At 45.2% G+C, this 25,810-nt stretch overlaps 1 protein-coding gene across 1 annotated transcript in view; it reads right to left on the bottom strand.

The window, feature by feature from the left end:
• SRRM4 (serine/arginine repetitive matrix 4) overlaps positions 1–25,810 on the bottom strand; it is a 187,695-nt gene that overhangs the window by 156,266 nt on the left and 5,619 nt on the right. The gene's annotated exons all lie outside the window — the stretch shown is intronic.

The raw sequence follows: 25,810 nt of genomic DNA on the forward strand, positions 1-25,810 counted from the left end.
GTCTGCTCCCAGCTGCCCCCATCTCCTTCTCTCCCCAGAGGCAGCCTGAGTTTGAGGAACCTATAGGGAGCCTGTTGTAAAACTTTTAATGTTTATTTCCTGGCAGCCACAGGGATGTGACGCTGTTAGCATCGTTTTCATCTTCTCTGGGTGAACCAGTTGGGTGCCCTGTGATACAGTGAAATACGAATGGATGGGGGAGCCTGGGGTGATGCCAAGGGAACAAAGGAAAGTGGATCCTGGAAGAAGAGTCTGCGGCTTGGTGGGAACTGGGACATTTTTATTTCTGAGGCTCTGGAAATCATCCCCCGCTTCTCCCTCAGCAGGAAGCAAAGGGCCTTCTCTGCTTGTCCTCCTTTCTGAGCCTAGGGAAGCAGAGTGTGGAGGAAAGAGAACCTCTTTCCTGGTTTGAGTCCTGGCTAGGGGCTGACTTGCTGAATGGGCTTGGACCAGCTTCTGCTGCACGCTGGCCTATTTCCTTGCCTGTAAAATAAAGGGAGTGGTCCCTGGGTGGCGCGAATGGTTAAGCACCGGATCACCTGCCAAAAGGCTGGAGGTTTGGACCCACCCAGAAGCTCCTTGGAAGAAAAGGCCTAGAGATCTGTTCTGAAAGGTCACGGCCTTGAAAACCCCTATTAAACAGTCTACTCTGCACACATGGGGTCACCATGAGTCAGAATCAACTCCACAGCAACTAAAAATAAGAACAAAATAAGGAGGGAGGTGCAATGGTGGTTCAGGGGTAGAATTCTCCCCCTCCATGCGGGAGACCTGGCTTCAATTCCCAGCCAACGCACCTCACGGGCAGCCTCTATCTGTCTGTCACTGGAGGCTTGCGTGCTGCTATGATGCTCAGCAGGTTTCAGAAGAGCTTCCAGACTATGATGGACTAGGAAGAAAGGCCTGGCAATCTTATGAAAATCAGCCAATGAAAACCCTATGGGTCACAACTGCCACGGGCAGCTAAACAGCAGCAAAGTAAGGGAGTCGGAGTCCCTTCTGATTCTGACCTATCTATTGCTAGAAGCAGGCCCACTCTCCCATCAGACCTGGAAGCCACAGGATGGAGAATGGAGAAAGCCAAATCAATACAGAAATCCCAAGAAAACCAGGCCTCCTCCAAAGGCTCTTGGCTACGCCTCCCCTCCCCCTCTCCGGGGCAGCTGCAGTACTTTGCTGAACTCCTTGGAACTCGAAGCCCCGGACCACAGATGTTGAGTACAAAGGGGGGATGGACCACAAATGTTGAGTACAAAGGGGGTACTTTTAGGATTGTGAAATCTACGAATCACATGTTCTAATGAACAATGTCCTGGCAGGTAACAGAATCGTTGCGAGTGACCTCAAGGACTCAGCTGATGACAAAATCTTGAATCTGTGGAACATGAAAACCAGAGAATCTTAGGTCTCAGAATTCTGGAACCAGGGGCATAACTGGGTATGTGGGGCCTGAAGCTTATTCAATTTCAGAGACCTCAAAAAAAAAAAAAAAATCCAAAATTTCAAAAACAAAATTACATACAAAAGTGAATGTTTACTTAGAACGAGAGACTAAGTAACACACTACTTTTTTTTTTTAATCTGAGAAAAAACTCAAACGTACAAAATCTAGACTGTCACACTTTTTTACTAACAGCCAGAAACATCTCTATAATACTTGATTCCCTATGCTTTTCGGCTGCATGTTCTAATCACCACTTCATATGACAACAATTTTGTAATGGTATCATTCTCAGGGAAACTAGATAATTCTGTGCTTCCTCTATGGTGTTTGCTTAGGAGGGCTTTGAGGAGGACAGGGGCATGTGGGTGAGCGGTCCGAAGGTCTTACTGAGATACAAAAGTGGAGGAGATACATGAAAGTGACCGTGACCCACATAATAACCTAAATCCAGTGTATCCCCAACTCAGCTTCCCTTGCTGTTGTTAGCTGCTGTCTAGCGGGCCTCTGATTCATGGTAACCCCATGCACACTGGAACAAAGCACTGCCCGGTCCTGTGCCATCCCCATGATTAGTTGCAGATCTGACCGTTGTGATCCACAGGGTTCTTGCTGGCTGATTTTCAGAAGCAGATTGTCAGGCTTTTCTTCTCCATCTTCCCTTAGTGGATCCCCAAACTGCCCATACCCTTGCAACACCACCCAGCGTGGGAAGAGGTGGGACGCAGGGGAAGTCGTGGAACAGACAGCAGTCTTAACTGATCTTATTTGAATACCTTACATCTGCAAATCTTACAAGAACGTATGACAATGTGAACACATTTCTACACCTGTTGTCAGGGCCTCAGAAGGGGCCCATGTCAGTGAAGGGCCACAACCTTAAACATCTTTAGCTTCATGGTGAATTTTCCTCTGCTTCTTGTTGTGTGCTGTGGAGCTGATTCAGACTCATAGCCACCATATATGGCAGAGTACAACTGCCTGACCCATGGACTCTGTACATACTGGAGTCACTGAACCTCACAGTGGGGACCACACAGGCTTACAAATACAGAATCGGTGAACCATGGCATCACAGAAGCACAGAATGTTGCAATCATACAGAATCTTATCATCTCCAAGTTGAAAAGGGGCCACAGAGATCTGCTCGGTCAACCTTCTCCCACGTGCATGGCACTGCTGCCCATACCAAGAAGTTGCAGGGAGCTGGGAGGGGGAGGGAATGCAGAGAAATCCTTCCCTCAGAAGGGAATAGAGTGTCCTCTTGAAATCCCACTCTAGATAGGATATATCCGGGAGAACCATATGACAGTCTCCTGAACGAAAACATCAGCCTTGTGTAGGCATGACCAGGAGTGCACATGTGTCTGCTACTAAGAAGGCACAAGGAATATGTGTCTGACACTCAGAAGCACTTGAGAGGTGTTTTTGGAAAGAAGAGAGAGAGAGAGAGAGAGAGAGGGAGGGAGGGAGGGAGGGAACGAGGAGGAACTATTCTCCGGGGCTTGCCCTTGGCAGCATTATATGAAGTTAATTTGTCTCAGTGATGCCTCGTGCCCTTATTCTGTACCCTGCCTTCCAAGAACCCCTTCATGCCTCTCCTGCCCACACCTGTCACCTCAGGCCAGCCACCCTTTCCCCCTATCTTCCCTTAGTCCAGAACTTCTCCCATCCCAGAGACATTTTTCTGTCCTGGGTCCCTGCTTCCCAGGGTCCTGCCCACTCCTTTCCAAGGAGATCAGCATCTGCCCTATGTTACTCTGCCCAGTGGGTGCTGATGGGTAACTGCGTTGCCTTCACAGGTTCCATGTGGACTGACACGGTGGCTGCAACAATGGGCTCCAACATAGCAGCGTTTGTGAGAATGGTGCAGGACTAGGCAGTGTTTCGTTCTGTTGTACATAGGGTTGCTATGAGTCAGAACCAACTCGACTGGTACCTAACAACACGTGGGCATTTTAATGGGGGAATTCATGGAGCAGTGCGCTCTCCCAAAGAACAGGAAGTGATACTGACATTTTCAAGCCTCTGCAGCAAGTCCCGAACGGATTTGGGAGGACAGGGGTCCTTCCGGTGCCCCTCTGACCTTCCTACTGCCTGTCCAGAGGCTTCCTTTTGGAGCTACGCGTGGTGTGGTCTTAGGCACATCTAGATATCCATGTGGGAAAGGCACCTCATTTTGGGTTGGTGACCTCTTCCAGGCTTGTCTGCTTAACAATCTCAAGCCCATAAAGGAAATAGGAACAGAAAATATATATTAAATTGCCCTCATTTTTGATAGTCAGTGATCTATGCAATTGCTGACTCCAATCTTTTGAGCAGGTCCCTGAGAGAACCGAGAATCAAGGATGCCACAGAGCCCCAGATAATCCAAAAAGCAAGGTAAGCATGGGCTTACTTGTGCTTACTGAATAGCCGGAAACATCTCTGTAATACTTGATTCCTTATACTTTTCAGCTGCATGTTCTAATCACCACTTCATATGATATCAGGTTTGTAAGGCCATCGTCTATAGAAAAAACAGACAGATAATTCCATGCTTCCTCTATGATGTTTGCTTAGGAGGGCTTTGAGGAAGACGGGGTCATGTGGTTGAGCGACCCAAAGGTTTTATCGTGATACGAAAGTGGAGGAGATACGTGAACGTGACCATCATGGGAAATCCATGTGAAGTTGTTCATCACAGATTAGTAAGTAAGCACGAGTAAGCCTGTGCTTACCTTGCTTATTGGATAATCTGTGCCTGCCTGGTGGACAGGCTGAGAACTATGAGGGTACAGAGCTATTCAGTTCTGGACTTTGACCGGGTGACACTGTTGCGGGGGAAGTGGGGAGGGCAGGGAGCATGGCCCAAGCAGATGGATTCAATCCCTTTTCTCCTGGTCCTTGATCACAGGCTGTACCCCAAAACTAGCAAAGCCGTCCCACATGCCCTTGCTCCTTGGGCCCAGCTGTAGCTACACAGAGGGGATGAATAGGGATGTGGTACAGTGGTTATGAGCACAGACCCTGGGATTCAAATCCCTGCTTCATTCCTTATTAGCTGCGTGTCCTTGAATGAGTAAGCTCCAGCTTTCTCAGCTATAAAATGAGGATGATGAAAATAATACCCACCTCATAAGCTGGTTGTGAGGATTAAGCAATATAACACCTATACAGTGCTTAGCCCAATGCATGGCATTGGAGGAAGCACGAGATAAATGCTTGGGTGTTATTATTGTTATAAGGCGGCTTGGTGGCACAATGGTTAAGCACTCGGCTGCTAACCAAAAGGTAAGCGCTTCGAACCTACCCAGCAGCTCCACAAGAGAAAGACCTGGCGATCTGTTTCCATAAAGATTACAGCCAAGAAAACCATATGGGGCAGTTCTACTCTGTCACACGGGGTCATTATGGGTCAAAAATTGACTCAATGGCACTCAACAATAACAACAGCTATTGTTTCTTTCCTGTTCAGCCTGGTTTTTCTCAGTGGTTAAGAGCTTGGCTGCTGTCATGGATTGAATTATGTCCCTGACAAAAATGTGTGTATCAGTTTGGCTGGGCCATGATTCCCAGTATTGTGTGGTTGTCCTCCATTTTGTGATTGTAATTTTATGTTAAAGAGGATTAGGGTGGGATTGTAACACCCTTACTAAGGTCATCCCTGATCCAATGTAAAAGGAGTTGCCCTGGGGTGTGGCCTGCACCACTGTTTATCTTGTAAGAGATAAAAGGAAAGGGAAGCAGGCAGAGAGTGGGAGACCTCATACCACCACGAAAGCAGTGCTGGGAGCAGAACGTGTCCTTTGGACCCAGGATCCCTGCACAGAGAAGCTCCAAGTCCAGGGGAAGATGGATGAGAAGGCCGACAGAGAGAGAAAGCCTCCCCCTGAAGCCGATGCCCTGAATTTGGACTTTTAGCCTACTTTACTGTGAAGAAATAAACTTCTCTTTGTTAAAGCCATCCACTTGTGGTATTTCTGTTGTAGCAGCACTAGATGACTAAGACAGCTGCTAACCAAAAGGTCGGCAGTTCAAATACACCAGCTGCTCCTTGGAAACCTTATAGGGCAGTTCTACTCTGTCCTACAGGGTGGCTATGGATCGGAATCAACTCGACAGCAACGACTTTGTTTTTTTTTTTGTCTTTTTTTAAGAGCCCAATAAGAGTTACCTTCCCATGCACTTGATCCCAGGGAAGGACTGAGGTTGGCCCTGCTAGTATCCTACGCCAGCCCTGGACCAATTATGCTGTCTAAGGTAATTGAGGTGAGTCCCAGGGTGGTGCAAAAGGTTAACTGACCCGGCTGTTAATTGAAAAGTTGGCAGTTCATGTCCACCCAGAGGCACCTCAGAACAAAGGCCTGGTGAGCTACTTCTGAAAAATCAGCCAGTGAAAACCCTATGGGGCACAGTTCTACTCTGACACACAAGGGGTCTCTGTAAATTGGAGTTGACTCGACTACAATAGGTTCTTAACGTAACTGAAAACTGTAACTGTGTCTACTGTGGCCCTAACTGGGATGAGGGTAAGTAGTCTCTGTTACTGTAAGGAAAAGGAAGGAAAAAATGTCGGAAAGATCTAAATAAAAGTATTACAGTCCTTTACACGCACCTTCCTACATGGCTTGTGCTAACAGGAAACAAACCTTTCTAACCAGTTGGGTTTCCATCCCATGAACCAGCGGATCAGACCCAAATTTCTGACGATCCTTGTGCCCTTTCTCAAAACTCTTAAGAATTTTTGGAGAACGAATTCCTTCCATCCCACACCCTAACTAACTCTTCTCCTTGAGGACAGGGACTGGATTCGGTTCACCATCATATCCCAAGTGCCTAGCACCTTGGCCAGCACATAAAACGCACTCAATAGATAGGCTACCTGAATGTGCAAGTGAATGAATGGGATACCAGTATCCTTCAGTTTGCAAGGGAAAAACAAAGAATCAGGGGAGATGGCTTCCCAAAGATGAAAGAGAAACTTTCTAACAGCTGACTTTTTGTTTTGTTTTTTTTGTAACCAATATTTAATAAACACCAGTGGATACAAAATGTTGCCGTGAGTCAGAGTCAACTTGGCTAACACCAAAACCACCAATGGCCCCGCAGGCACTAGGGTAAGCACTTGTGTATCACCATAGTCGATCCTCCCAACAACATTTTGAAGACTGCCCTACACACACGGGCAGTGTGTTCTAATGGTTAACAGCACAGGCTTTAGAATCAGACTTGTGTTCAGATCTTTGCTCCAGCAGTTTCTAGCTATGCAGTACTGCTCAAGTTACTTCCTCTCTTTGGGGCTTAGTTCCTTATCTAAAAATGGGAATAACAATATATACTTCCCAGGGTTAATATAGCAAATATGACAATGCATGTGAAAAATTTAGCACAGTGCCTGGCCCGTAGCAAATGTTCAGTAAATAGTAGCTGTTATTATTTTTCCTGCCTTCTTCCACTCATATGGAGAAAGCATGTATCAGATGCCTCCTCCCCCGCACCCCCCGACCCAGTATGTGATTTCAGGCATGAAAGGCAATTCCCATCCATGAGAGTGATTGGCTTTCTGTTCACCAAGTTCCTTTCCCTTTCCACCCAGACATGCTACTAGTCTATACTTCCCGGTTCTCTTTGCACCTAGGTGGGACCTGTGACTGGTTTTCAGCAGTGGAATGTAAATAGAAGTGCTGGGCCACTTCCAGCATGAGGCAGTTAAGAGCAACTGGGACCTCTCCACCTTGGTTCACTTTCTCCTTCTGCCAGCTGGATCATGCCACAAAATCTTGAGGCCACGTTCTGAAGGTGAGTCCCTGTATGCTGACATGAAGCAAAGCTCTCTTCCATCCTACACAGAGCTAAAAAACGAGCAAGAAATGCATTTATTATATTAAGCCATTCAAATCCCAGGATTTATCTGTTATAGCTGCTAAGCTTGCCGGCCCTAACTACACTACCCTCATTCAAGGACCTTCTTGCAACACTCATGATGATAACTACTCTGCTTATTCTTTGAGCCCAAATGGTCTACACAGCCAGCAGGCACTCCCTCATGGTTAGAAAATATGTTCCTTGGCGGAAAAGGAGTGCTAGAAATCTATTCCAACAGACTGAAGGGTTCATAAGAAAGAGAAGGGGAGGCGAAAAGAAGTCCCCACCTCTGTAGTGGCACCTCTCCCAGACTACTCATTGGCCCAACGATGCCATGACCATGGACAGTGCTAAACTTCCACTTAGGACAGGTTCTGGTGAAATGCCACCACCCCGAGCTGTTTCTTGAAAAAACTGAGAATAAGCGTAATTACAGCCCAAGGACAGGGCTGTGCATGGCGAGATGAATTGTAATCACAAAAATCTATTTTCCAATGGTAACTACATTTTCTGTGTTCTTTTTGTCTCTATTTTTCCAGAGAGGCCTCTTGTACTAGAAACAGTTTAACCCAAACCTGGCTAAAGCCCTGGCCAGTCCTTTCCTGCAAGGAGTGGAACAACAATGAACTCTCTGTTTACAGGGCCAGTCGCTGGAAAAACAGAGTCCAAAACCTAACCCACTGCAGTAGAGTTGATTCCGACTTGTAGAGACCCTACAGGACAGAGTAGAACTGGCCCATAGAGCTTCCAAGGCTGTAATCTTTACAGAAGCAGACTGCTGCATCTTTCTCCCATGGAGCGGCAGGTAGGTTCTAACCACCTACTGCTTAATGGCCAAGCACTTAACTATTGTGCCACCTGGGCTCCTAAAATAGGGTCTACTGGGGTCAAATATATTGGAGATGTCATTGCTCCTGGCTCTGCCACAGTAAGGGTTTCTGCCAGTGACTGGTTACCCATGGGGTGAGAAGGAGATGTTAAGAACACACTTGGTATTACTTCTCAGTTACAGGTGACTGGGCTAACTCTGGCTAGTCACCTTGTAACTGTTCACTGCTGTCCTTAAGGAGGAACCCTAGTAGCGCAGTGGTTAAGAATTCAGCTGCTAACTAAAAGGTCAGCAGTTCAAATCCACCAGCCACTCCTTGGAAACTCTATCGGGTAGTTCTACTCTGTCCTATAAGGTCACTATGAGTCAGAATCGACTCAACAGCAACGGGTTTGGGTTTTGGTTTTGGTCCTTAAAGAAGGAGACCCTGGGTGGTGCAAATGGTTAACATCCTTGGCTGCTAACTGAAAGGTTGGCCGTTCCAATCCACCCAGGAGTGCTTGGAAAAAAGGCCTTGGAGATACACTTCTGAAAAAAAAATCAGCCATTGAAAACCCTATGAAGCACAGTTCTACTCTGGCACACTTGGGGTCACCACAAGTCGAATCAATTTGATGGCAACTGGTTTTTTCATCCTTAAGGAGAACCAGCAAGGAACGTATTGGTTCAGTCCTGTAAAATGACAGACTCTGAGGTGTGTAATTTGGTTATTGTTGTGGTTAGGTGCTGTTGAGTTGGTTCTGACTCATAGCAACCGTATGTACGATAGAATGAAACACTGCCTGATCCTGCGCCATCCTCACAATTGTTGCTGTGTTTGAGCCCACTGTTGTAGCCACTGTCAATCATCTCCAAATCACCTCTTTTTTGCTGACCCTCTACTTTTCCAAGCATGATGTCCTTCCTTAGAGACTGGTCCTTCCTCATAATACGTCCAAAGTACATAAGACAAGATCTCAACATCCTCACTTCTAAGGAGCATTCTGGCTGTACTTCTTCCAGTACAGATTTGTCTGTTCTGACAGTCCATGGTATTTTCAATATTTTTCACCAACACCATCATTCAAAGGCCTATCAATTCTTCTTCAGTCTTCCTAATTCATTGTCCAGCTTTTGCATGCATATAAGACTATTGAAAATACCACGGGTTGGGTTAGGCATACCTTAGTCCTCAAAGTCACATCTTTGCTTTTTAACACTTGAAAGAGGTCTTTTTCAGCAGATTTGCCCAATGCAATAGGTCATTTGATTTCTAGACTGCTGTTTCCATGGGCATTGATTGTGGACCCAAGTAAAGGGAAATCCTTGACAACTTCAATCTTTTCTCTGTTTATCATGATGTTGCTTATTGTTCCAGCTGTGAGGACCTTTGTTTTCTTTATGTTGAAGTGTAATCCCTACTGAAGGCTGTAGTCTTTGATCTTCATCAGTAAGTGATTCAAGTCCTGTTCACTTTGAGCAAGCAAGGTTGTGTCATCTGCATATCACAGGTTGTTAATGAGTCTTCCTCCAATCCTGATGCCATATTCTTCTTCATATAGTCCAGCTTCTCAGATTATTTGCTCAGCACACAGATGGAATAAGTATGGTGAAAGGATACAGTCCTGATGCACACCTCTCCTGATTTTAAATCATGCAGTATCCACTTGTTCTGTTCAAATGACTGCCTCTTGGTCTATGTACAGGTTCCGCATGAGCATAATTAAGTGTTCCACAATTCCCATTCTTTACCCATAATTTGTCATGATCCACACTGTCTAAAGCCTTTGCATAGCCAATAAAACACAGGTAGTTATCTAGTGCTACTATAACAGAAATACCACAAGTGGATGGCTTTAACAAACAGATGTTTATTCTCTCACAGTTTAGGAGGCTAGAAGTCCAAATTCAGGATGCCACCTCCAGGGGAAGGCTATCTCTCTCTGTTGGCTCTGGGGGAAGGTCCTCGTCATCAATCTTCCCTAGTCAAGGAGCTTCTCAGCACAGGGACCCCAGGTTCAAAGGACACGCTATTCTCCTGGCTCTTGTTTCTCAGTGGTAATGAGGTCCCCATGTCTCTCTGCTCGCTTCTCTCTTTTATATCTCAAAAGAGATTGGAAGACACAACCTAATCTTGTAGATTGAGTCCTGCCTCATTAACATAACTGCCTTTAATCCTGCCTCATTAACATCATAGAGGCAGGATTTACAGCACATAGGAAAATCACATCAGATGACAAAATGGTGGACAATCACATAATACTGGGAATCATGGTCTAGCCAAGTTAACACATAATTCAATCCATGACAACATCTTTCTGGTATTCTCTACTTTCAGCCAACATCCATCTGACATCAACAATGATATCTCTCGATCCATGTCCTCTCCTGAATCTGGCTTCAATTTCTAGCAGTTCCCTGTTCATGTACTGCTGCAATCGTTTTTGAGCTATCTTCAGCAAAATTTTACTTAAGTGTGATATTAATGATATTGTTTGATAATTTCCGCATTCAGCTGGATCACCTTTCTTTGGAATGGGCATAGATATGGATCTCTTCCAATCGGTTGGCCAGGCAGCTGTCTTCCAAATTTCTTGGCATAGACGAGTGAGCACTTCCAGCACTGCATCTGTTTGTTGAAACATCTCAACTGGTATTCCATCAATTCCTGGAGCCTTGTTTTTCACCAGTGCCTGCAGTGCAGCTTGGACCTCTTCCTTCAATATCACTTGTTCTTGATCATATGCTACCACTTGAAATGGTTGAACATTGACCAATTCTTTTTGGTGCAGTGACTCAGTGTATTCCTTCCATCTTCTTTTGATACTTCCTGCTCTTCATATTTTGCCTATAGAATCCTTCAATATTGTAACCCGAGGCTTGAATTTTTGCTTCAGTTCTTTCAGCTTGAGAAATGTCGAGTGCGTTATTCCCTTTGGTTTTCTAACTTCAGGTCTTCGTACATCTCATTATAATACTTTGGTCTTCTCGAGCCATCTTTTGAAATCTTCTGTTCAGCTCTTTTATTTCATCATTTCTTCCATTAGCTTTAGCTACTCTCCATTCAAACGCAACTTTCAGAGTCTCTTTTCTGACATCCATTTTGGTCTTTGCTTTCTTTCCTGTCTTTTTGATGATCTTTTGCTTTCTTCATGTATGATGCCCTTGATGTCATCCCACAAACTCATCTGGTCTTGAGTCATTAGTGTTCAATGAGTCAAATCTAGTCTTGAGATGGTCTCTAAATTCAGGTGGGATATACTCAAGGTTGTACTTTGGCTCTTGTGGACTTGTTTTAATTTTCTTCAGCTTCAACTTCAGCTTCATATGAGCAATTGATGGTTTGTCCCGCAGTCAGCCCCTCGCCTTGTTTTGACTGATGATATCGAGCTTTTCCATTGTCTCTTTCCACAGATGTATTCGATTTGATTCCTGTGTGTTCCATATGGCGAGGTCCACCTGTACCGTTGCTGTTTACGTTGTTGAAAAAAGGTATTTGCAACAAGTCATTGGTCTTGCACAATTTTATCATGCAATCTCCAGTGTCATTTCTGTCACCAAAGCTTTATTTTCCACTACTGAGTCTTCTTTTTTGTTTCCAACTTTTGCATTCCAATCACCAGTAATTATCAATGCATCTTGACTGCATGTTTGATCAATTTCAGCCTGCAGAGGATGGTTACAATCCTTCATTTTTGGCATTAGTGTAAGTTGGTAGCTACAGTGTATTGTGCTTCTTTGATGTTCCCGGGGCTGTACTGGGGTCTTCTGTAATTTATCATATCCAATTCTCATAGCCACTTTGGAAGGGAGTTATTCTCCCATTTTATAGATGAGAAAATTGAGGCTTGGAAAAGCGAAACATAGTACTAGCACAGTGGTTACTCTGCTGTACTGTACAAAATACAGAGCCGAAAGTGCCTTCCCAACTCAAGGCATCATTTTCCATCTCCAAAGGATGTGAGGGAAAAATAATACCAGTTTCAACTATACCTTCTAATATTACAGCAGAGCTTAAAGGCGCAAATAAGTATAAATATTTGGGAAAGATAAAACACTGTAAAAACACAATTATTACTTAGTAAGTTAATTAGCTGATTGCCACGGAGGTAGTATTGTAAGAAGGTTAAGAGCATGGACTCTGGAATCATGGGATTGGAATTGAGCAAGTTCTGACCTCTCTGAGCCTTAGTTTCCTTGTCCGCAAAATGGAGATAAGAATATTCCCTACCTCTTAGGGTATTATGAGGCTTCAATGAACTAGTACATATAAAATATAGTGCCTGACATTATACTGTTATGGTTATTATCATTATTATAAATGACTCTATTATTCTTAGTTTTCTCACCTATGAAAGGAAGAAAAAAAAGAATTCTACCCATCTCAGAGTGATTTCATAATTTGAACCTCTTTGTAAATGCAATGTGCCAACTCTGCAAATAAGATAAATTGCCCCCAAACTTAACACAGGCTGGACACAGCTGGGAAACAATGTGGCGGGAGAGGACTGGGCTCCTCAGCTGAAGCCGTGCCTCCCTGCTGCCTTCCTCTCCTGCCAGGGCATTCAGGTGCTGGTGGCAAGTTGAAACTGGCATTGTCTGGACTCTGAGGTCCGGAGCCCTAACAGCAGGTCAGGCTCCTGCAGCCTCCTAGCACCTCGCTGGCAGAACACAAAGTCAGAGATCGCTCCTGTGGTGCAGGATGCTCCCCAGCTCCTTCCCCTGCTCCAACTCCCTCCCTTGCATGGGGAGATCATGAAATGCGTCCTCTTAACTTGGCATCTTAGGACTCAGCAGCGGGCAGGCTGGTTCTTTGTAGTGGAACCCACCACCCTGGGCCCCTCAACTGCCTCCAGATAGGATAAGGAATGCCGCTGCCCTATCCTCACCAAGGTTCTCTCTGCTTTGTCTTCCAAATCCCACCCAGGAGCCACCTCCTCTAACATTCACTGATTGAACAAATATTTAATATGCACCTAGCTTGTGGGTGGTGCCAATGGTTTGTGCTTGACTACTAACCTAAAGGGTTGGCAGTTCGAACCCATCTAGCAGCACTGCAGAAGAAAGGCCTGGTGATCTGCTTCTGTAAAGATTATGGCCAAGAAAATCCTATAGAGTTCAGTTCTACTCTAAAACCCATGGGTCACCGTGAGTCGAAATCGACTGAACAGCTACGGGTTTTTTTTTGTTTGTGCGAAGCATTAGCCAAATCTTTTTAATCTCTAAACTACCCCTCCCAGGGTGCCTAGCATAGTGCCTGTTCATAGTTCTAAATAAATACATATTGGGCACCAGTTGTGTCCTGGGCTCTGTGCTAGCTGCTGGGAGTACAGAGATAAACAAAACATAGCCCTTTGGCCAAATGTATGCATTTACACACTAGCTGGTTCTGGGGTTGCTCTTCTATTGACATTTCTATTAATCAGCCTAATGGCTTATATATTTAACGGTAACTATCAGAGCTAGTTACCCACTGACTAGCTTCTTTAGCCTTGGGCAAGTGACTTCACCTTTCTGAGGCTCTGTTTTCTCATCTGCAAAATAGAGGTCCTATTGCTACCTCCCAGAGTCCTAGTGGTGCAGTGGTTAAGAGCTCAGCTGCTAACCAAAGGGTCAGTGGTTTGAATCCACTAGCCACTCCTTGGAAACCCTGTGCGGGCAGTTCTAACTCTGTCCTATAGGGTCGCTATGAGTTGGAAGCAACTCGACAGCAACAGGTTTACTACTACTTCCCTGGTGGCACAAACGGTTAAGCGCTTGGCTGTTAACGAAAAGGTTGGCAGTTCGAACCCACCCAGCGGCGAGGGAGAAAAGACTTGATGATCTGCTTCTACAAAGATTACAGCCAAGAAACCCTATGGGGCACTTCTATTTTGTCACATGGGGTCACTATGAGTCGGAACTGACTCGACGACCCACAACAACAACGCCTAACTTAGAGGAAGGACTGTGATGAACGTTAATTGAAATAACGAAAGTAAAGAGCATGGCACCGATAGCATAGTAAGCACTCAATGGTGAGCACTTGATCTGATCCTTCAAACGCTGTAGCCTCCCCTCCCCAGGAATGACAAACACATAGCATGCATGCTACCACCTCCCGTTCCTTCACCAATGACAGGCATCACTAATTGATTAAAGCACACTTTGCTACTGATCCCAGATGCAGTTCTAGAAGTCTCAATGCAGCACCCCAGGAAACCACAGCTAGTTGTGGTTGAAGCTGTTAATTGATTGAAGCTGTTGACACTCTCCATAGGACTTTTTGGCTACCCTCCCCTAACCCACTCAGTTGCAGAGTTCTGTATCTTTGCTGACATTCTAAGGAATGTCTCTCTCCTCTCTGATTTTCTTTCCTTAGGCATGGATTGTAACCTCCCCAGAGGCTGAGCTACACCTGCCTTAGGCCCAGATGCATGCAGGTGGTGCCCATTAAGTGTAGGTACTGACTGATATACCTCTACTCAGCAAATGTGGCTCCCACTTCTGCTGACTTGCTGAAGTCCCTTCTCCTCTCTCAACAATTTTGATATGTGTGTGTGTATATATATATATACATATATATATATAATATATATATATATTTCCCCCTCATAGATAGTGTGTTAGCAGGACATGGTGGTTAAAATCTTGGCTACTGGAGAATTCTGGCTCCACTACCTAGCTGTATCATCTTTCTCATCTGTAAATGGGAAATAATAACAGCATCCATCTCAAAAGGTGGAAGAACTTAAAGGAGATACTGCATGTGCAATAGGACAATATTTTGAAACACTGATCTGTGTGTTTCTTCCTCCCTCTGTTTTCCCCTTTTCTCTTGACTGTTTAAGCAGGTCGTGGGTTCTACCCCCATTGCCTCAGGGGAGGCATGTGACAAGGCTGAAAACAGGAGGAAGATAAGAATGTTTTTAGCTTTTGCTTTTTGGAAAAGTCAAAGCCCTCAGGGGAAGGGGATTTATGGACGTTGGAGGGAGTCTTGAAGAAAATGAAAAGAAGAAGCCTATCCCCAGAGTAGAAAGAGATCATCTCCAGGCTGGGCAAAGGGGCAAGAGAGAACCACAAGACTAGAAAGGGGCCATACGGGGTGGGGTGATGGACGTCTTTATGGTAGCATGTGTGGGCTAATGGCCAATGCCCAGAGCGCTGCCAAGTTGGGCCATCTTGGGCAAGTAAAATAACCTCTCTGGGCCCTTGTTCTCACTTGCAATGTAAGGCTGTTTTCACCTACTCTGCAAGAGTGTGCAAGGAAGTAGACATGGCTGGCAAATCCTGGGGCTTAACAAATGTCAATCCTCATCCCGAACCTCTTCCTCAACACTGATGATTCAGCTGATGGTGCCAACTTTGACATTAGCTCTGGCCAAAAACACTTATGGTTAACTGCTAATATCTCCTACCTCCTTGTATTGGAGGATTAGCCCTCTCCACAGGTGGTTCAATCACCCCCTTGCTGGGAAGAGCACTTCTTGCGTAGAAGGTACTTCCTAGATGGCTGATTCTCCAGAGTGATTTCCCAGTGCGGGAGGGGACCATCAATATCCCCATCAACCCTTCACCTCTCTACCTGAGCCCAAATCACACCATAACATAATGGGATATTGTTATCGTTGTTGTTGTAAAGCAATTACTATTGATGATCTCATTTGATCCTCACAACATTCCTGTATAGTAGGTACCACTTCCATGCCCATTTTACAGATGAAAAAACTAAGGCTCAAGGCTGAGAACAAAGCCCAGGGCTCTTGACTCTGAGTCCAGTGCCCCTACCATACTGTAGAGCAAGATCTCTCTCTGACCCCACCGACTGCTCTGACAGGGTCAGAGGGTCCCAGATGGAGCTGGAGAAAAATGTAGAACAAAATTCTAACTCACACACACACAAAAAGACCAGACATACTGGTCTGACACAGACTGGAGAAACTCCAAGAGTATGGCCCCTGGACTCCCTTTTAACTCAGTACCAAAGTCACTCCTGAGGCTCACCTTTCAGCCAAAGATTAGACAGGCCCATAAAACAAAATGAGACTAAATGGGCACACCAGCCAGGGGCAAGGACGAGAAGGCAGAAGGGGACAGGAAAGCTGGTAATAGGGAACCCAAGGTCAAGAAGGGGAGAGTGTTGACATGTCGTGGGGTTGGCAACCAAAGTCACCAAACAATGTGTATATTAATTGTTTAATGAGAAACTAATTTGCTCTGTAAACCTTCATCTAAAATACAATAAAGAAAAAAATTTTAAAAAAGAAAGAAAAAGAGGAAGACCTTCACCAAGGTGGAATGACAGAGTGGCTGCAACAATGGACTCAAGCATAACAACTGTGAGGATGGTGCAGGACGGGGCAGTGTTTTGTTCCGTTGTACACAGGGTCGCTATGAATCGGAACTAACCTGATGGCACCTAACAACGGTAACAGCAACAGGAAAAAATGTCTGCCTTCAACATGATGCTCTTTTAAGATCTATATGGGATCCAAGTGACAACAGCAACTGCAAAGATTAGATAGGAACCTTAGTGGGCAGAGAGTGTATGTTAATGGCGGAGGAACAATCCAGAAAAGGAGAGTGAGAATGGGTGCATAACTCCCAGGATGTAATCAGTGTCACTGTACATGCAGAAACTGTTGAATTGGCGTATGTTCTGCAGTGCATATTCTCAACAACAACAAAATTAAATTAAAAAAAAAGAAGAGTATTCTAGTTCCACCCTCTCTAACTTCATTTTAAGGAAGGAATCCAGCCCAGAGTAGTTATCTGCCTATCTGTAAAATGGGAATAAGTCCATTTTCCTGCCTTGTTCCCCAAGGGACTCTGAACAGTGTGGTATCTTGGGACTGGGAGACAGGTAGCCCACCATCCAGCTATGGCTCTGGCATCAGCCCTCTGATGCACTGTGGATGCGCTATGCTCTCTCTGTGCCTCAGTTCTCCCGTGTGCAAAATAAAGAGGCTGTATTTGAGTTCCTCTAAGGTCCCCTCTAAGGAGCCCTGGTGGCGCAGTGGTTAAGCACTCAGCTGCTAACCAAAAGGTCAGTGGTTCGAACCCACCAACTGCTCCATGGGAGAAAAGACCTGGCAATCTGCTCCAGTAAAGATTACAGCCCAGGAAACCCTGCAGAGCAGTTCTCCTCTGTCCTGTAGTGTTGCTATATCAAAAATCAACTGGACAGCACACAACAACAAGGTATCCTCTGACCCTCCATCTTAAGGCTGTAGATGAAATGTCGCAGTGAGGTGATGGTGGTTTATAAAGGGCTGACTGCTGTAAGGTGCCATTCTGATAGTGACCTCTCACCGGTCCTGCAGGAAACAGCTGTCCACATGGTAAATTGTGGCCCTGAGCACATGCTGCACCACTGAGCGGACCTACCCCATCCAGGAGTGGGCTGCGCCCCAGAATCACCTGTCACCTGGCCATGGCTGGTCCAACAAAAGCCCCAGCCCTTATCAGCTGGTAGCTCTGAAATCTGATCCATGGGACAGTCAGAGCTATTCGCCTGCTCTGCTCAGCACAGGCCAGGTACAGATGGACAGCCCCAGCCCAGCCCAGGCGGCACCAGCATATGCCAGGGGCCCTTGTGGGGCAAGAGGCCACATCTCAAGGTGGGGGCTGGGAAGAGGGAGCAGTGCCTGGTCACCTGCCAGGGGCAGCAGGGAAGTTCAAACAGCAAACGTGACATTAGGCAAACACCACTACATGGAACCCAGAACTCACCCCAGGCTGACGCCAACAGACGACAAGACCCCGGGAAAGTCCTTCCCCCTTCCCGGGTCTCACTCTTCCCATCTATAAAATGAGGAGCTGAACTACATCAGTGGGCCCCAAAGTTTTTGTTGGTTCATTTTTTAAAAATTTTTATTGTGGCAGAATATATATATCCAAAGTTTGCCGTTTCAGAAATGTTGTTATACAGTAAAACCTGCGCAAGCCAGAACCTGTGTAAGGCGGAAGCGTATCAGAGAAGGAAAACCCAGATATTTTCCTAATAGGGAGCGATGGAAAAGTCGTAAGACCGCCCCCATCAAAGGCGGAAAACTTGCAAGATCCGGAAAAACCAGGCAGTTCTGTCGAGTTCTGGCTCTTACAGTTTTCACTGTATGTATTTTCACCACAATTAAAATAAAAGTTGGCCATTCTAACAGTTTTCAAGTGCACAATTCAGTGACACTGGGATTACATTCATTACTGTATTGTGCTGCCGTCACCACTATGCATTTCCAAAAGCTTTTCATCATCCCCCACAAAGAGAAACTCATCACCCCTCTAGCAATAATTCCCATTGCCTTCTGCCCCCGCAAGCCCATTAACCACTAATAAACTTGTCTCTATACATCTGCCTATTCTAGATATTTTCTATCAGTGGGATTATACAGTATTTGTCCTTTCGTGACTGACTTATTTTACTCAGCATAATGTTTGCAAAATTCATCTACATTGTAGCATATACTAGGACTTCATTGCTCTTTAGGGCTGAGTAATATTCCATTGTATAGATAGACCACGTCTTGCTTATTCACTCATCTATTGATGGACACTTGGGTTGGTTCCACCTTTTGGCTGTTGTGAATAGTACTACAGTGAACACTCGTGTACAAGTATCTGTTTGAGTCCTTGATTTCAAGTCTCTTGAGTATATACCTGGGAATGGAGTTGCTGGTAACTGGTAATTCTATGTTTAACTTTTAGAGGAACTGCCAAACAGTCTCCCACAGTGACTACACCATTTTAAATTTCTACCAGCGATGTACGTGGGTTTCAATTTCTCCATGTCCTCACAACACTTGTTTTCTGGTAATAGCGATCCTAGTGGGATGTGAGGTAGTATCTCATTGTGGTTTTGAGGTGCATTTCCCTAATGACTAACAACATTGAGCATCTTTTCATATTGTTTATTGGCTAACTGTATGCCTTCTTTGGAGAAATGTCTATTGGATCCTTTGTCCATTTCTTAACTGGATTGTTTGTCTTTTTGTTACTGAGTTACAGGAGCTCTTTATATATTCTGGATATTAAATCCTTATCAGATATATGGTTCCCAAATATTTTCTCCTCTTCTATAGGTTGCCTCTTCAATGGCCCCAAAGTTTTTTGATCTCTTATCACCCTTAGTAAAAACTTCCAAGAATAAAACCTCAATATATGTGTATTTATTTATAAATTACACACACACTATTGTTCTAATATATTATGTGTATTATACAATATATCCCTCAGTTCCATCCACTCCACCTCCACATGTAAAATGAAGAGATCGGATGACCTCAGGTCCTTTAAGCTCTAAAATTGTTGTCGTACCTCCATACACCTCTGGGTTTCTTCATCCATACAATGTGGTGATGTACTTATACCTGTATTGCCCTCATTAACCATTCACGCAACAAATGTCTAAAGATGACCAACCATGGACCATGGCTCTGGGAATACGGTAAGGAACAAGATACACATCCTCAGTGGTTCAAACAGTGCTCCTATGAATCCGAGGTAGTAACACTGCTATTTCTGTGAGTCCAGAAGGTTGAATATTGGCAATTCCATATGGTTCAAACTATTAGGTGTAAAAGTGATGAGAGCAGAGAAAAGTACTACATTCATGTACTCAACCAACAATTTGTTCAGCCCTTGCCATGTATCAGGTGAAAGAGCACACAGACATAGTCCTAGTCCTCATGATACTTAACATTCTATTACAAGAGGTACCCTTTAATCAATGATCATGCAAATCAATATAAAATTACAAACTTGTTGAATACCATGAAGAGGTACTGTAGTGATAGGGAAGTCTACAATGGGAGTTGTAAGCTAGTCTGGAGCATCTCAGAAGGATTCCTTACGGAAACAGCAATTAACCTGAGATATGAAAGTGGACTAGGTGTAAATTAGGCACCAAGGAAGAGGGAGAACTTTTCTTTCAGCATATGCAAAGGCCCTGTGGCAGGAACGCGCATGGAAAATTTGAGTAAGTAAAAGGAGTAGGGGTGTGAGGAATCATTTTAGAAACGGTCTTGGGGAGGTGGGTAGGGGCTAGACCATGTAGGGATTTATACGCCTCTTCGGGGAGTGGGTTCTGTAGTCTATTGGGAAGCAATAGAGGGCTTTAGACGGTCTGACTTGCTTTTCAAAGAGGTTCTTCTTGGTGTATGCGGAGAGTGGATAAGCGGGGCAAGGGCAGAGGAAGGCAGGATTACTGTGAGTGGTGTGAGATGGGATTACGACAAGGGCAATTGCCTGAACTGATCGGACAAGTCTCCACAAAATACGATGAGTGAATCAAAACAAAAACACCCACCACCTTAAACTCCAAATCACGATAACAGAAAGTGTAGCAGGTAGAGAAGAACATATTTGAAATCAACAAACCTGATTTCAGATCCTGGCGCTGTCATTTACAGTGTGACCTTGGATAAGCCACACCTCATCTCCCTGACCTCCATTTCCTAGTCTGCAAAATATATTACAACACTGCAAATGTATCAGTTAAGAACTCTGGACTCTTATTCAATTTCTGACTCTTACCAGACATGTATCTTTGAACAGGTCACTTCCTCTCTCTAAGCCTCAGTTTCCTCATCTGTAAAATACCTCTCTCTTAGACAGTTATGCCATCACCTGTCTGTCAGTTTGTCATACTGCAGTGGCTTCCATGTTGCTGTGATGTTGAAAGCTATGCCACCCGTATTTCAAATACCAGCAGGATCACCCATGGTGGACACTTTTCAGCGGCGCTTCCAGATTAAGACAGACCAGGAAGAAAGGCCTGGCGATCTGCTTCCAAAAATTACCCAATGAAAACCTTATGGATTACAACAGTATTTATTCTCTAAGATAGCGCTGGAAGATGAGCTCCCTAGGTTGGAAGGCATTCAAAATACACAGTGGCCTCAACAATGGACTCGAGCATATCAATGATCATGAAGATGATGCAGGACTGAGCAATGTTTTATTCCATTGTACCTGGGGTCACCATGAGTCAGAGCCAACTCAATGGCAACTGAAAACCACAACAGAATTCTTATGAGGATGGAATTAGATAACAGATGTAAGGTGTTTAGCACAGGGCTGGGCAAATAATAATTGAAGGGGCTTAACACATACGTTCCCACCGTGAGTGAGCGCACACACACACTGAATACACACACTTCAGGCCCAGATGGCACCTCTCTTCCCACAGGAGTGGTAACTGTCTTGTAAAATCCCAGCTCACTTGTCTAAGCTCAACTTTTAATGAAGCCAGAGAACAGTGATCCATTGGTGTTTCTGCTCAGTGAAGCTGTCAGCAGGATGTAAGCCCTGGGAATCCGGCAACTAGGGGGTTCTCCTGATGAGAAATATTTGCATCCAGAGGATCTTAATATTTGTTTTGAACAGACACACGTAGACATGAATTACTTAATGACTGTTTTAGGGTTCGGCATTGTTCCTGTATTTGGTTTGGCTTTGTCTCTATGACATCTTAATTCGGTGTTTTATTTCACGGAGTGCCGCACACAGGCTGTGGCATATGGGAGCTCCTTCAGCGAAATCTCAAATGCAGAGAGAGAGAGAGAGCAGACTGTAGCTTCAAGGGTGTACAGTGAAGGGGGGCTGCTGAGGACGAAGGCTAGGCTTGCATGCATGGATATGAGAGATAGACCAAATCCTCGCTGCCGCGGAAACAAGATTTGCTACTGCTATTTGGAAGTCTAAACACTGTTGTTTTTGTTTTTTTCAATTTCCTAATCTGACTGATCACAATCAGAGAGACTGTAAATTTCATGCCTGTCCATACACATGGAGGGGCCAAGCCAAACTTCCGACACTGTTGTTCAGAGTCATCTCTGCTGAATCAGAGCCGGGGGAGAGGAGCCAAGGATCAGACCCGGGACCCTGCCAGCTATCCTGGAAGCAACCGCTGCTCCCAGCCTAGGCACTGAGGGTCTAGGAAGTCCTTAACTGGCCTGCAAACCAGTTGCCGTCCAGTCGTCCCCCACTATGGCTATCCCACGTGTGCCAGAGTAGAGCTGTGCTCCATAGGATTTTTAAAGGCTGTTTTTCAGAAGCAGATGGCCATGCCTTTCTTCTGAGGTGCCTCTGGGTGGACTCAAACCTCCAGCCTTTTGGTTAGCAGCTCAGTGCATTAACCATTTGCACCATCCAGGGACTCCCTGCTTAATCGGCCTCCAGCCTTCATCTTGGGACTTGTCTCCTGTAGCTATATCTCCCTCACTTTCTCTGCTCCAACCACACTGATTTCCTCTCTGTTCTTCAAATACAAGGACACTTCCACCTGAGCGCCCTCATAGCTACTGTTCCCTCCGCCTGGAATGCTCTTCCCCCAGTTATCCCATAGCTCCCTCCTTCCTTCATTCAGGTCCCTGACCACCCCGTGTAAGAAAACAGCCCCTTCCCTCACCCTCTATCCCTTTCTCCTGCTTATTTTTCTTTAAAGCATTCATTACTACCTGACATTGTACTATTGATTTATTTGTTTCTTTATTCATTGTCCTTCTCCCTCGAGAGAGTGGGACTTTGTGTTGTCCCCTGCTGCATTGAGTACTCAAACCCACAGCTGTCGAGTCCATCCCGGCTCATAACAAGCCTATAGGACAAAGGAGAACTACCCCATAGGGTTTCCAAGTCTGTAAATCTTTACGGAGGCAGACTGCCACATCTTTCTCCCTTGGAGCGGCTGGTGGGTTCAAACTGCTGACCTTTCAGTTAGCAGCCAAGCGCTTAACCACCGTGCCACTCAGGACTCCTTTCTGTGTTGAGTAGGAGTTCAGTAAATGAAAGTGCAGCTGGTTTTTTACAGGCACATGCGGCTCCTTCCGCTTTGTGCATTCAGTGCCCTCTGGTTTTATCCTTCAACCCTCGTGGGCTCATTCCAATCCCCTCACCATCAGTGGTCGCTCAAGGAATGCACACGGGGTTTCATATCGGCCAGAGCGACACTAGGAAGGACGAGAAACCTCAGGCCCCTTACTAGAGCCTCCATTTCTGAGCCAACGTTGGGGAGTTCCCTTCCACACCCTCCTTCATCAGCACTGTGTAGTCTCCCAGCAGGAAAAGGCCCCTCCAGCAAGTTTAACCTGCTTTTTCTCCTTTAGAAAAGGCACGGTCTTTCTTGAGACCCTTCTGGGGAGAATGGCCTTATTCATTTTGATTATTCCTTGCATTTGTAGGTAAGATTTTCCCCATTTTACAGATCACATAATTCAGGATAACTGTGTGACTAGGAGTGGATGCCTGGTGGTACAGTGGTTAAGACCTATGGCTGCTAACCAAAAGGTCGGCAGTTCGAATCCACCAGCCGCTCCTTGGGAACCGTATGGGGCAGTTATACTCTGTCCTATAGGGTTGCTAGGCGTCGGAATTGACTCAATGGCAACAGGTGTGACTAGGAGCAAGGGACATCATGCCTCAGTGAGGGTCTCTCCCGCCTATATTTTTCCACACTCCCTTTTCTTAATATTCTTACCTACAATATAGCACCTAAGACTGTCTCCTTCATATCATCCACACTCATGTCTGTGCCTACCTTCACTGCTATAAACTCTCTCCAATGGAGAGAGCATATTTCATTCATCTTTTTCTCCCTGATGGGCCAGGCACATAGTAATAATAAAAACTATAATACATTATTAATAGTAAGAGCTCACACTGATGGAATCCTTTCTGTGTACCAAACTGCACTTTCTATAAATTAGCTCGTTCAATCCTCACGACAGCTCTTGGAGGTGGCTGCTATTATTAGCCCCATTTTGTGGATGGGGAAACCGAGACTGAAAAGACTGAGATGCTTGCCAAAAGTCACATAGCCAGTAAATGTTTGCAGACAATACAAAGAAACATTTTTCTGATTCCTTTGCTGTTAGGGTCTGTCAGAATTTTTAAAACCTCTCTACACCAGGAGGGATCAATCCCTGGAAAAGGACACCATGCTTGGTAAAGTAGAGGGTCAGCAAAAAAGAGGAAGACCCTCAACGAGATGGATTGACACAGTGGCTACAACAATGGGCTCAAACAGAGCAACAATTGTGAGGAGGGCACAAGACGGGGCGGTGTTTCCTTCTGTTGTACGTAGGGTCACTCTGTGTCGGAATTGACTCTATAGCACCTAACAGCAACATAAATTCCCAGTGGCCCTTTATTAAACCAAACCCATTGCTGTCAAGTCAATTCTGATTCACAGTGACCCTATAGGACAGAGTAGAAATGCCCTATCGGGTTTGCAAGGCTGTAAATCTTTACAGAGCAGACAGCCACATCTGTCTTCTGTGGAGCTGCTGGTGGGTTCAAACTGCCAACCTTTCAGTTAACAGCCAAGCACTTAACCACTGTGCCACCAGGGCTCAGTGGTCCTTTAGGGAATGCTAAGATCACATTAAAGAATGAATACAAGGTGGACCCAAACTAAGTGTCCATCAGCAGATGAATGGATAAACAAAATGTAGCATATACAGCAGAATATTATTCAGCCATAGAAAGGAATGAAATTCTAATACAGTACATGCTCCAACATGGGTGGATCTTGAAAACATGCTGAGTGAAATAAGATCCTACTTACGTGGAATATCTAGAATAGGCTAATTCATAGAGATGGAAAGCAAATTAGGGGTTCCCAAGGGCTGGGGAAAGGGGAGAAGGAAGAGTTATTGCTTAACGGGTGCTGAATTTCTGTTTGGGGTGATGAAAAATTTTGGCAATAGATGGTGGTGAGAATTACACAATATTGTGAATGTAATTAATGTCATTGAAGTGTACACTTCATGCTTAAAATGGCTAATTTTATGTTATCTATATTTTATCATAAAAAAAAGAATGCGTACAGGGCATTTTGATGGTCAAGTGGCAAGGCCAAGGACCCCCAAGCATCCCAAAGGCTCCAGTGGTGAGAGACTTGGCCCCCTCTCTCTCTGGATCTCATTAAGGAGCCCATACCACATGAACCTGTTTATGGAGATCTGGTCCCTGAGTGGTGCAGTTGGTGCTCAACTACCAACCAGAAGGTTGGGGGTTTGAGCCCACCCAGCAGTACTGCGGAAGAAAGGCCTGGAAATCTGCTTTTGTTAAGATTACAGCCAAGAAAACCCTATGGAGCAGTTCTACTCTGTAACACATGGGGTCGCTAAGAGTCGGAATTGACTTGATGGCAATGGGTTTGGCGTTTGGTTGTGGCTCTGTGCCAAGCATCGTGCCATGCTTTTTGTGTCAGTCATCTCATTTACTCCTCACCATAATCCCACCAGATGAGTATTTTACCGATGGGGAAGCTGAGGCCTAGAGATAGGAAGTGACTCGCAGGTCTCACATCTAGGAAGGGGCAAAGCTGGATTTGAACCTGGGTAGATCTGACTTGAAGGAGCCGTGGTGGTGTTGTGGTTACAGCACTCAGCTGCTAACCGAAACGTCGGCGGTTCACACCCACCAGCCGCTCTGCGGGAGAAAGATGTGGCAGTCTGCTTCTGTAAAGATTATAGTCTTGGAAACCCTATGGGCAGTTCTAGTCTGTCCTATAGGGTCACTATGAGTTGGAATCAACTCAACAGCAACGGGATAGATCTGACTTCGGAGCCCAAGCTCTTGACCATCCCATTCCACTACCTCCATCTCAGAAATATTCCCTCACACGTTAGAGAAAGTCTTAGTAACAAGTGATTAAAGAACGCTGGTTTTACTGGTCTCATCCCTTCGAGAGCAAGGGAGAATGAAGAGAACAGGATACAAGGAAAAGATTAGTC

The sequence above is a fragment of the Trichechus manatus genome, unplaced genomic scaffold, assembly GCF_000243295.1.
Source record: "Trichechus manatus latirostris isolate Lorelei unplaced genomic scaffold, TriManLat1.0 scaffold00061, whole genome shotgun sequence".
NCBI classification, from domain to species: Eukaryota; Metazoa; Chordata; class Mammalia; order Sirenia; family Trichechidae; genus Trichechus; species Trichechus manatus.